The following is a 10445-nucleotide window of genomic DNA, read 5'->3' as shown; positions in this document are numbered from 1 at the left end:
TTTGTCCTGTGCTTTGGCTTATATGTTACTTCAGAAAACACAGCCTGTCTTGACCTGAAACCACAGAGGCATGAGTGTGATCTTTTTCACCCATATCTTGGTAGAAAAGAGAGATTGTAGCTTTGCTAATGAGAGGCTTGGCTTCTTTTAATATTAGTACAGACACAGAGAAGAAAAACCTGTTATGCTCTATTTCAGTGTATTTCAATGGTTAATCATGCTCATTAAAAATGTTTAATATGAATTTGCTCAATTTTAATTTCCATAAATTGTCAGTTACATTTTTCTCTGCAAGATTAAAGGACCATTTTGTATATGCTATTTTCTCCCCAGGAAGGTTACTAATGTACTAATCGTGGCTATCTCAAGTCTTCTTTGAGATAAGATCAAATTTTCTCCCTGTAAATATTTTTCTCCATCCCTTGAGCTATGTTTGTGTCTCCTCCCTGCACACCCTGTAGTTTTTCAACATCCTCTTTAAAATGTCAACACCAGAACTGGACATGATATTCCAGCATGCAAGAAATGTGCCAGCATCAGGTGAGTATTGCCAGGCAAGGAACTAAAATCATTGCTATCCTTCTCTGCAGTGCTTGCCTCATCCAAAGAATGAGTTCGTTCACCCATTATATCACCCTTTCAAAGCATGTTGAGTCATTCTTTTATTATGAACTGTAAATATTACTCACTGGTTACTAAGGTTCAGTTCCTCACTTGTAATCTGTAGATCATTAATACTGAATTTCCTTGGCTAAGATGGTCTTTGTTTGGATATACCAAACTTTTAAAGCAAAAGCTGCAATTGCCCTCATTGACCTTTATTTACCATGTTACCCTCTCTGATGAAGAACAATTCCATATTTACATCCATCTCACCTATAGGATACCCCACAGGAAGGTGGATTAGGAACTCCACAGCTCAGGCTTGTAGTGTCCTGATTCAAATGCAGATCCGTTTAATATTTCACAAAAGGATGAGGAAAGTTCTACTTAACCTTGGTAAAGAACAGCATTATGATTTTGAAAAGAAACTGTAGAATAACATGTAGGTGAAACATTCTGTCAATGTTTCCATGCTGTCAGCTCGTGTGAAATATGCCATCTCCATGACTAGAATTTGTCCTGTCTCCAGCTTGCAGCTGCTTTGTGTTAGCAGAGATTCTTGCCACCAATTTATCTGGATTCCATAAGCAAGTCCATCTGAGATAAGACAAAATTTGGGCTCAAGTCTGTTAGGTATCCATCAGGACTTTGCCTGGCAAATTATCCTAGTTCATTCTAATGAGCTCTGACACAACAATTCATTTGCTGAAGAGGAGAATAGCTCTTCACAAAGTGGAAGCCAAATACCAATTTTTTTAATATCAAGGTTATGCATTAAGCCTCTCCTGAAACCCCTCTAGTGGTCTATAAAAAACATGAAGATTAAAATGCTGTCTTGGGCATAGAAGTCCTAGATTGGAAAGAGTTATCTTCTTGAATAAAGCTGCTGCCATAAAGTCAGTGTCTTGCTGACTGTATTATGCAGAGCACAGGTGTCAAGCTTTGAAAGAGTCATTTAAGAGAAGTTGAGAACAATAGGAGAAGTATCTAAAAAGTGTCACTTTCTAGTTAATTTACTCCTAGCTATCTTCCCTTATACATGACAGGTCGTGTCACTGTAGCTCTCGCAAATATCCACTTGGTGAAATGGACATCCAAGCAGCATTAGGCCCACTGAGAACGTAAATGGGAATAACTGTTCATCATCTATCCTGATGCAGAGGCTAGCAGTCTGTGCTGATAAACAATCAGGGACATGTTCAGAACAAAGAAAAGGAAATACTGCTTTATTAAGTGCATTGTTATGCTGTGGTAGCTCCTTCCTTTGTCATGTCTGAGGCACAAGGATTATATTAATATATGTTAACTGGAGAAAAACCTTATAACCGGAGAGCTGCAATGATCTCTCTCTGATATATGAATCTCTACATCGTAAATGTTTCGAGAATATTCTAGAAAAAATGCACCATAAACGAAAGTAGGGGCTGGACACAGATAAGATGTTGATAGTGTGGGGCAACAAGGTGCTGTGCTCTTCCCTACAACAGGTCAGAGTGTGTGAGTCATGCTGAGTGTAGCTCATGTCTCAGTGAGCATGGTGCAACACTGAGATTGGACTGAAAAGGCCTCACCACACCAGCTGAGGTGTGCAGGAGATGGGGAGTGGGGGGTGGGGGAGTGGGGGGGAATTCCAAGTATCCTGCTTGTCCAGAAAATTAACCTTACATAGTGTAGCCTACAGACCTGGTACCTTAATTCAGAGTACCAGGTTCTCTGGGAAGAGCTATTTTTAGGAGCCCTTCACTAAAGGTCATTGCATTTTCTCACTGCAGTTTTTCCTCCTCCAAACTTTTCTCCATACTTCATCTTTGGCTACAAATGCATTCTGAAACCCAACAGAAAAACACTCTATTTTGCACCCCTCTAGCCAAATTGGATGATTGACTCAAAAAATAAAATATAAAAGCTTCTCCCAACTGTGGCTATTTACCAAATAGGAGAGGATTAGCTTCTTAGTGGAAGCAAGCACAGAAAGTTAACTACACTGAGTTGCTATGTTAGATTGAAAACTTTAGGTGACTGGTAGGTCTTATGCTTCCCAGATAATAGCAACATTTTTGGGAATGAAGCCCAGGGGTGCAGAGATTGAGTCTGTGTCAAGAAGCAAGGTATGCTGGGAATTTAGAGTCATTGATAAAAAACTCCTGGTCACTGAAGTCTAAAATAGCTTTGGTAGAATATGAGTTCAGGATGAAATGAGTTTGAGGCACTTAATGGTGAAGTGCTATTGTAAGGCTTAGTTGCAACGCATAAATAAAGTCTTTGTTATTGACCTTACTAGGCAGTAAATACAGGCTTTCTGAGATACCTCAAATGCATAGGTCTACCTCTTGAAGGCATCTCTGTTCAATTTCCTGTTAGGTCTAAAAGATCTAACCTTGTATCTCTATTTCTTACTATGAAGCATTTACTGATAGGAAAGCTGCTTCTGTAGATAGGTTCAACTCTGACTTTAAAAACTCTAATCAATCCAGGGATCTTCAGGCTGATTCTGTTCTCAGTTAGCTCTGTGAAAATTGAGTAGCTTTATCAAAAGCAACCGATAGTATAAAAGCAGAGAGGTGGACAGTGTATACTTATATGTAACTTTGTCTTCTAAATAACATTCCTTGTATTGCTTTAAATCACAATATTCCTTTTCAAAGAGCATCTGAAAACACTCCATTGCAGAAGAAAAGGAGTAGCAAAATTTAGAGTATCCTCCAGTTTTCTATTTTACTCATTCCTGCATTTAATTAAAAATCGGAAAAATAACCTTAATATTCAAATATAAATAAAACTACTTTTGTGAACATTGAACCTTCACTTGCAATTCACAGACTGATGGATGGGAGAAGAAAGTCATTCTTCCTCTTATGTTATGCTTTAGATTTAAGGGTGATGTCATTACTCGGCAAAGTGCTTGGGTTATGGATGATGGTAGAACAAATTCTATTTGCTGTTCCTAATCTTCTTGTCTGTGACTAACTCCACATTTTACCCCCCTTACTTGCCTGCCACAATTTCTGGCTGCTATATAAACAAGATTACCTATTCTAAACTTTGTAGATCAAACAGTCTATTCCCAGATCTCTGGGAATTCTAAGTCAGTGAACTATATTTTATGTAGCCTTTTAACATTAATAAGCAACTTTAGTTTTGTTGGCTTTATATATATATATACACACATACTATGTATATGTATAACATACATATAGTGTATAACATATATAACGTATAATGTATAATATACAATCAATGACTTTTCAGGAGTTTGAATTAAAATTAATTACACTTATGATATCTATATTTTATTCTCTCTTCTGTTCTGGTCTTGGTTATTACATTAAGCTGCTGCTGGCTGCAGAAAATGTGAGCAAAGCTGTGTTTTTTTTAAGACAGACTATCCAGCTTGTGCAAAAGGTGACAATTATTTAAAAGGTCTTTCTTTAGTCCTTTAAGACATTATAATGTTTGTAGAACTTCCAAATTTTTGCTCTCAATATGAATATTCCTGTGAGTTAACTAACTTTGGACAGGCTCATAACAGTAAAACATTGTCAATAAATCTTCCCTTTCAAATGAGCAGAAAACTTGTTTAATGCACCTTCCATCTTTGAAAGCATTTTCTCCTTCATAAACCTTGAAGTGCTACAGCAACGCCAGAGCTGCCTGCATACAGAAGCTTGCCTGTCACATGTAAAACTCAAATTTCATATATCAAGGGCTTGTGTGAAAATTGCTTTGAGTGTTAATTGCCCAAATGATTCAGTTTTATAAGAGCCTCTCTTATGTACTCAAGTATGTCTCATAGCAAGCTGAGTGCCAAGCTCCAATAGACAGCCAGCTGTGCTTTGCTCCCAGATGTTTGAAGAAGATAATTCTTGCCTATCATTTTAGCCCCCTTCCCAAAATCCTGAGAAATTTGTTTAATGAAGTCATTAATGTACAATAGTAAATTTATTCTTTTTTTCTGTTAAAAAAATATTCTTCCTAGGATGTATGCAATTTTGCCTTGGCTCATAATTACAGTAGCACATTGTCAGATTAACTGTGCTGAGGAGATAAAACAAAAGCCATCAGTTCTGCAAAATTAAGACTCTGCCAGTATCATTTAGAAAGGATCAGATCCCTCTGTTTTCAGAAATGTTGTTGTGTTTAAGGTCATTGTAATTCTCCAATTTACCTATTGCAACACAAATTGCTGTTGGAAATTTAACAAAAACACATACCCAGTCTTAAGTCACAGATTTAAGCTTTTTCAGAACTATTCTTTATTCAGATCTCAAATTTCAACGCATTTGTGTTTCAGATCCTTGACAAATTTACATTATTCGGTTTTCTTTTAAGTAAAAGTAGTAACACACTGCAGTCAAGAGATCTGTATTAATTTACACCAGCTGCTTGTGGGCTGAGCTGAAGCCCTGGGTCCAAACAACAAGAAAACAGCCTTTTGCAGGCTTTGCCTATCAGTTCAGAGGTACAGAGAATTTCAAGGAGAGGTTTTCTATGCTATACAGTGATAAAATATTTGTGAGATCCACAGCTTGATCTTCATAGTGAGTGACCACCATGAATTCTTGCTCCTGTCTGACTCAGCTGTCAGAAGAGATTTCTCTCAGACTATGTTGTAAGTGGGTTTGAAAAAACTCAGATACAGGATTAATTCAGCCAGTCTATGATCAGGCTGCTAGATTTTGTGGCCAGGCTGCTCTTGAACCACAGGTATGTAGATGTATTTATATTGCACAGGTGTTAGGATAGATGGGCTCAATTTGACAGTTCTCAGAGTACCAAGGGAGAGCTCATCTGCCTTCCCAGGTCCATGTGTTTTTGTTTTCACCCACCAAAACAGCATTTCTGGCACACAGGGTGTTCTGGTCTTCAGCATCTGATTGTGCTGCTGGTGCAAGTTAAGCTCAGCATCCGTAGCCCTTCAGCTGTTGTTAAAGTTATTGCAAAGTCCATTTTCCCTGGTTCAGCCAGAGGTGATAAGACACTCTGGAAAGTATTTTTTCTGTAGTGGATGGCTTTTCAAGATTGCTGCAGATGATACAGAGATTATTGAGGTTGCACATGGATCTGAGAGATTTGAAACAGCAGAGCTGCTTGTGGTAACGTTGGGATAGAACAGCTGGTCTGAAAAAAAGCCACAGCCACAGAAATCTGTGCAAGTCTGGGGTGGCCAGAGCAAGTCTAGATACTTCTCCTCTTCTCTGAATCCAAATGAGGCATTTGCTTGTGTCCCTATCAAATGATACTCCCAAAATCGTGACGTGCACCTCGGGATACAAATCATTCCCTGATCTTGTTCCCACTGGGGATAATGGGAAGATTGGTGAAAAGTTTAACACTCTCTATGTGGGCTTAGCAAAAGACCTTAAAAAATAGATTAGTACTGATATCTTGCCCTGCTAGCTATACTGTGAAATTCTGTGGTTTGCAAGTTTGCTATAATTGAGATGTTGTGCAGCCAGGACATGTTGCTCAGAGTAAACATGTGAGATGTATTGCTGTTTCCCTCACCATCCTCTCCCAAGATATGGAGATCTTTTTATTCACGCCTCTTTTTTTTTTTTTTTTTTTTTTTTCTTTTGTCATGGTTGCATTTTTGTTTTATGATTTTTGAGTTTTTGTTTGTTTTTGTTTTTGTTTGTATTTGCATTCAGGTTTTGCCTGTAGAAATAGTGTTTGGATTAGGCTAGTTTAGCAGCCACAACAGCTACTGACGATTAAGCAAGGTAACGAGTACAGTGGCCTCCTCCAGCTGGTCTGGCCCAGGACCCCTTCTGTTCAGCTCCTGGGGCCCAGCCCCATGCCAGTAGATCCAGGGTCTCTGCTCAGGCTGGGGGTTGTAGCTACTAATTTCCCCTTGCAAATGCAACTGATAGCAAAGATGAGCACATATCCCAGAGACACACAGACACAGAGGACACTGACATGAACAGTCACACAGGCCGTCCAAGGCAAGGACTGCCTTCAATGGCACTTAAACACCGGACTCCCATAAAACATGGTCACAGACATCCAAGTCACCTTCCTCCTTCCCAGCTGATAGAGAAAAAAGTTCACTAGTGAAGGTTCAAGCACTCTTTAGGTTCATAAGCACACACATCCACGGATCCTTTCCCAGTACAGCCCCTCTGTCCACCTAGCAGCCTTGCCTGGATCCTGGGCCCCTAACCTGATTTTACCTCATTCATGGGTTGCCTACTTTCTGACTAGTCCAGCTTGAAATTTGCTGCAAATACACACTCACCCCTCAGGCACACCACATTTGCAAATCCTGCTGAGAGTACCAACATAGACACCCCCGTATACCTGATGCCCCATCTCAGACCCGAGATTCTGCTACTTGCCAGCAGGTCCAGCTTGAATTTTGCTTGTGAATACTCACACACAACCCACACACAGCAGTCTGGGAAAGATACAGACAGTTCCCCCCTGAAGCAGCCAGCACCAGGTACACAGGCTCTGCTCTCCACACCAGGCCCCATGGCTCTTCTCCAGCTGCCATCACAGAGTCCACACCTGCCTCACTCATGCCAGTCCCCTCCGCATGGGGGGAGTAGAAGACCCCAGCACGTGCTCCCATAGCTGACATTAGGACCCTACTCCCTCCAGTAGCTGGCACCACAGTCTGTAGCCCCACACCCCAGGCCTGACTTCAGGAGCTGGGACCCAGTTCACTCACACAGGTCCCCAGTAATTAGCACTCTGGGCTCAAAGTCTGTAGACTCCTCCCAAAGTCTGGAAAGGACCCTCCAACTTCTGATGCTAGGATCTTTACCCACTACAGTAACTGGCACCACAGTCCACAGGACTTCATTATTTGGCACCCGTTCACTCAGTGCAGGTCCCCAGTAGCTGGTTTTCTGAACACAAAGTCTGTAGGACTCTTTCAGATCCAGAGAGTTATGGACCCTCCAGCTGCTGACCTTAGGACTCTCACTTGCTCCAGCAGCTGGCACCACAGCCTGCAGGCCTACATCCTCGGCCTGACTCCAGTAGCTGGCATGAATTCAACTTGCACACACACACAGCTCTTGCCAGTAGCTGGCACATAGTCCTTTCAGCATACATACACACAGGAAAGATAGTGCTAAAATGCAGAGATAGTTAAGAAAGCATTTAATGAAGAAATGAGATGACAGCACAGATTGGAGTGATCAGGTGTACCAGACAAATACTGGCCCACCCTGTTTTATGGGCATCCAGACCTTTTATACCCTTTTCTACCTATCCCTTCTTCATCCTTCTTGTTGCCCCTTCCCCTGTACATGCCTCCATGGGTTTGCAGAGCTCTTCAGCATTCTGTACCCTCTCATTCTGGGACCCCTTGGTCTACAATCTTATCACATGTGAAATCCATATTGATCATCCTGTAAGCAGCTTCTGTAGTTTGATAGCCCATCAACCAGTGTGAGTGGGAGGTTTGCTTCTTGTCATTGTCTCCATTTTTGCTTTGTCAGGTCTGTGTCTCAGCATTTTGCTTATTGTTCCACCTTCTTTACTTCTTTTCATCTCAGTCCAGAAATCCTCACACAGACAACCTTGCTTGAATCAACATTTCCACATTCCATCTATTTTCTTATCAATTAGTACAAAAGTAATTCCTATTACTGTCTCCCTTTCTTATTATCCCTTGCTGCATTGGAAAAGGTCCTTGACCAGGTCCCCTCAAAGAAGCAGATAGTCTCCTTCTACATAGCCTTACACTGGTATGACAAATGAGTAGGTGTATAATACTCTGTGCACCAACAGCTGCATGTACCCATCTGGAGCAGACGGATATGTATCTCTGGAGGGATTGTTTTATTTTGCTCCTATCAGGAATATCATCAGCTAAGACATATTGCTTATAATATATACAGCATTAAAAGGAAAAAGAAAAAAAAAGTGCACTTAAGTCTCATTACAAATCTGGAAACACTCAGTGCCTTGTTCATAGGACAAATGGAGTCCCTCACTCCTGCTTTCCCAAGTCCTCATAGACTTTTTCCTTTTTGGCTGGAAATGCTAATCTGGCCAGATCATCCTGTATAACTCACATCATAGATTTCTTGGGATGGCTGGTTGCTTTTGTCCCCCATTCCAGTGTCCTTAATTAGGTGGGCATGAGAAATCACAACCATCTGGCTTTAAAGTCAGTAGATTTTGTGGCTCCAGGTGTTAACAATTCAATGCCTTTAAAAAGTTTTTCATCTTAGCAAGGAGTTTCACTTCCTGAGCTTTGCAGTACTGATAATGCATGTTGCTTGCTTTCAACTAATAGTGGGTTTTTCAGGTAGGAAATAATTTTAATAGGTGCACTGGCTACTTCCCCCCCCCCCCCCCCCCAAAAAAAAAAAAAAGGGAAAAATAATCCAATATTTAACTATTTCATTAATATGCTGCAAATTGAACATTCTCTGGAATATTTTAAATATTCTTTATTTTCCTTATACTTCTTAGGAAATGAATGATTTCTTGTTTAAGGGACTTTGCTAAGCAAATGACTTATAAGGGCCAATGTTACTGCTCTTCTGGGGAAGTCACTGTTTTTCTGATCCTTAACTCACAGAAGGCTTGTGGTGCGCCTGCATGGTCTATAAGATACTGTACAGTTGAAGGAAGCCTTATCAGAAATTATTTGCTAGCTGCAATGAGAGAAAATGTCATAATGCCAATGATGACAATCGTGCCAACTTCTTGTTGGGGCAGAGAGTACTAAAATTTATATTTGGTATAGGTTATTGAAAAGGCATGCTTGCTGAATACATATTGTGCTGTGGTAAATAGAGGCTTGTAGGAAGACACTTGCATTTTTTTATATGCTATCCCAATGCATGTACCAATACACTTTCCATGTATTAAGTGTTTCTGACACACTAGGGATTTGAGGGGCACCAGTCTCAGCTAGAAGTTTTTAATTGCTTAGCTAAACCTGAAGAAGTTTCTGCTTTTAGCCCTAGTGGTCAAACATTTAGTTCTCTTTATGACTAGTGGCTTTTAAGGTACCAGCTTGTAGAACTGTAGAAGTCTTCACCTTTGTTGAAGACATTAAATCACTAAATGTTATTGTTAGGAATAACTGAGCTCTACCTGAGATAGGTGAAGCTTTTTGCTCATTTGCACAATCTAAAGAGTTTTCTGATCTTCTTCTTCAAGTTAGATAGGGCTTTGAGCAGGCTGGTCTAGTGGAAGGTCTCCCCTACCCATGGCAGGGTGGGTGGAACTAGATGATCTTTAAGGTCACTTTCAACTCAAAGCATTCTATGACTCTATGATTCTACAGAACAGACCTTAGAAAGGAAATCCAAAAGGAAATCTGAAGTCAGCTTTGACTGCCAACTCAAATTAAATGAAAATCCCAGAAAGCTACTAGTAGCAACAGAATATGCCATGATCCTAATCCATCCTTATGCAGCCTTGCTCTGAAAGATGATGCTGTAATTTTCTCAAGCTTTCTGGAAGAATATTGCTTGAAAGCTTAGAAGGACTTAAGAAATAACAGTCTTAAACTTGCATTCCCAGCAACCGTGTGGAAAAGCCAATACTGGAAAATGTCTCCAGATCGTTATCAGATAAAAAACAAAGATATGCTCTTGCAGCTATTCTCAGTAGCGACTACATATAAATTTATATAAAATACATAATTTTAAGAAACTGTATGGCATTTTCTCAGAAGTTTAATTTTCCATAATAATACCAATAAAATGAAACAGAGCCCCTGGAAGATGTGAACTCCTGCCTGTACTCATAGCTAGGCAGGGAAGGGAAATGAATGATTATATATATTTTCTCAGCTCCGCCTTAAACCACTACATATAAAGCAAGAGGGCAAGACCTGAGAAGACACTGCACAAGAAGAATGATTATTA

The sequence above is a fragment of the Oxyura jamaicensis genome, chromosome 7, assembly GCF_011077185.1.
Source record: "Oxyura jamaicensis isolate SHBP4307 breed ruddy duck chromosome 7, BPBGC_Ojam_1.0, whole genome shotgun sequence".
NCBI lineage: Eukaryota > Metazoa > Chordata > Aves > Anseriformes > Anatidae > Oxyura > Oxyura jamaicensis.
This window is presented reverse-complemented; position numbering follows the sequence as displayed.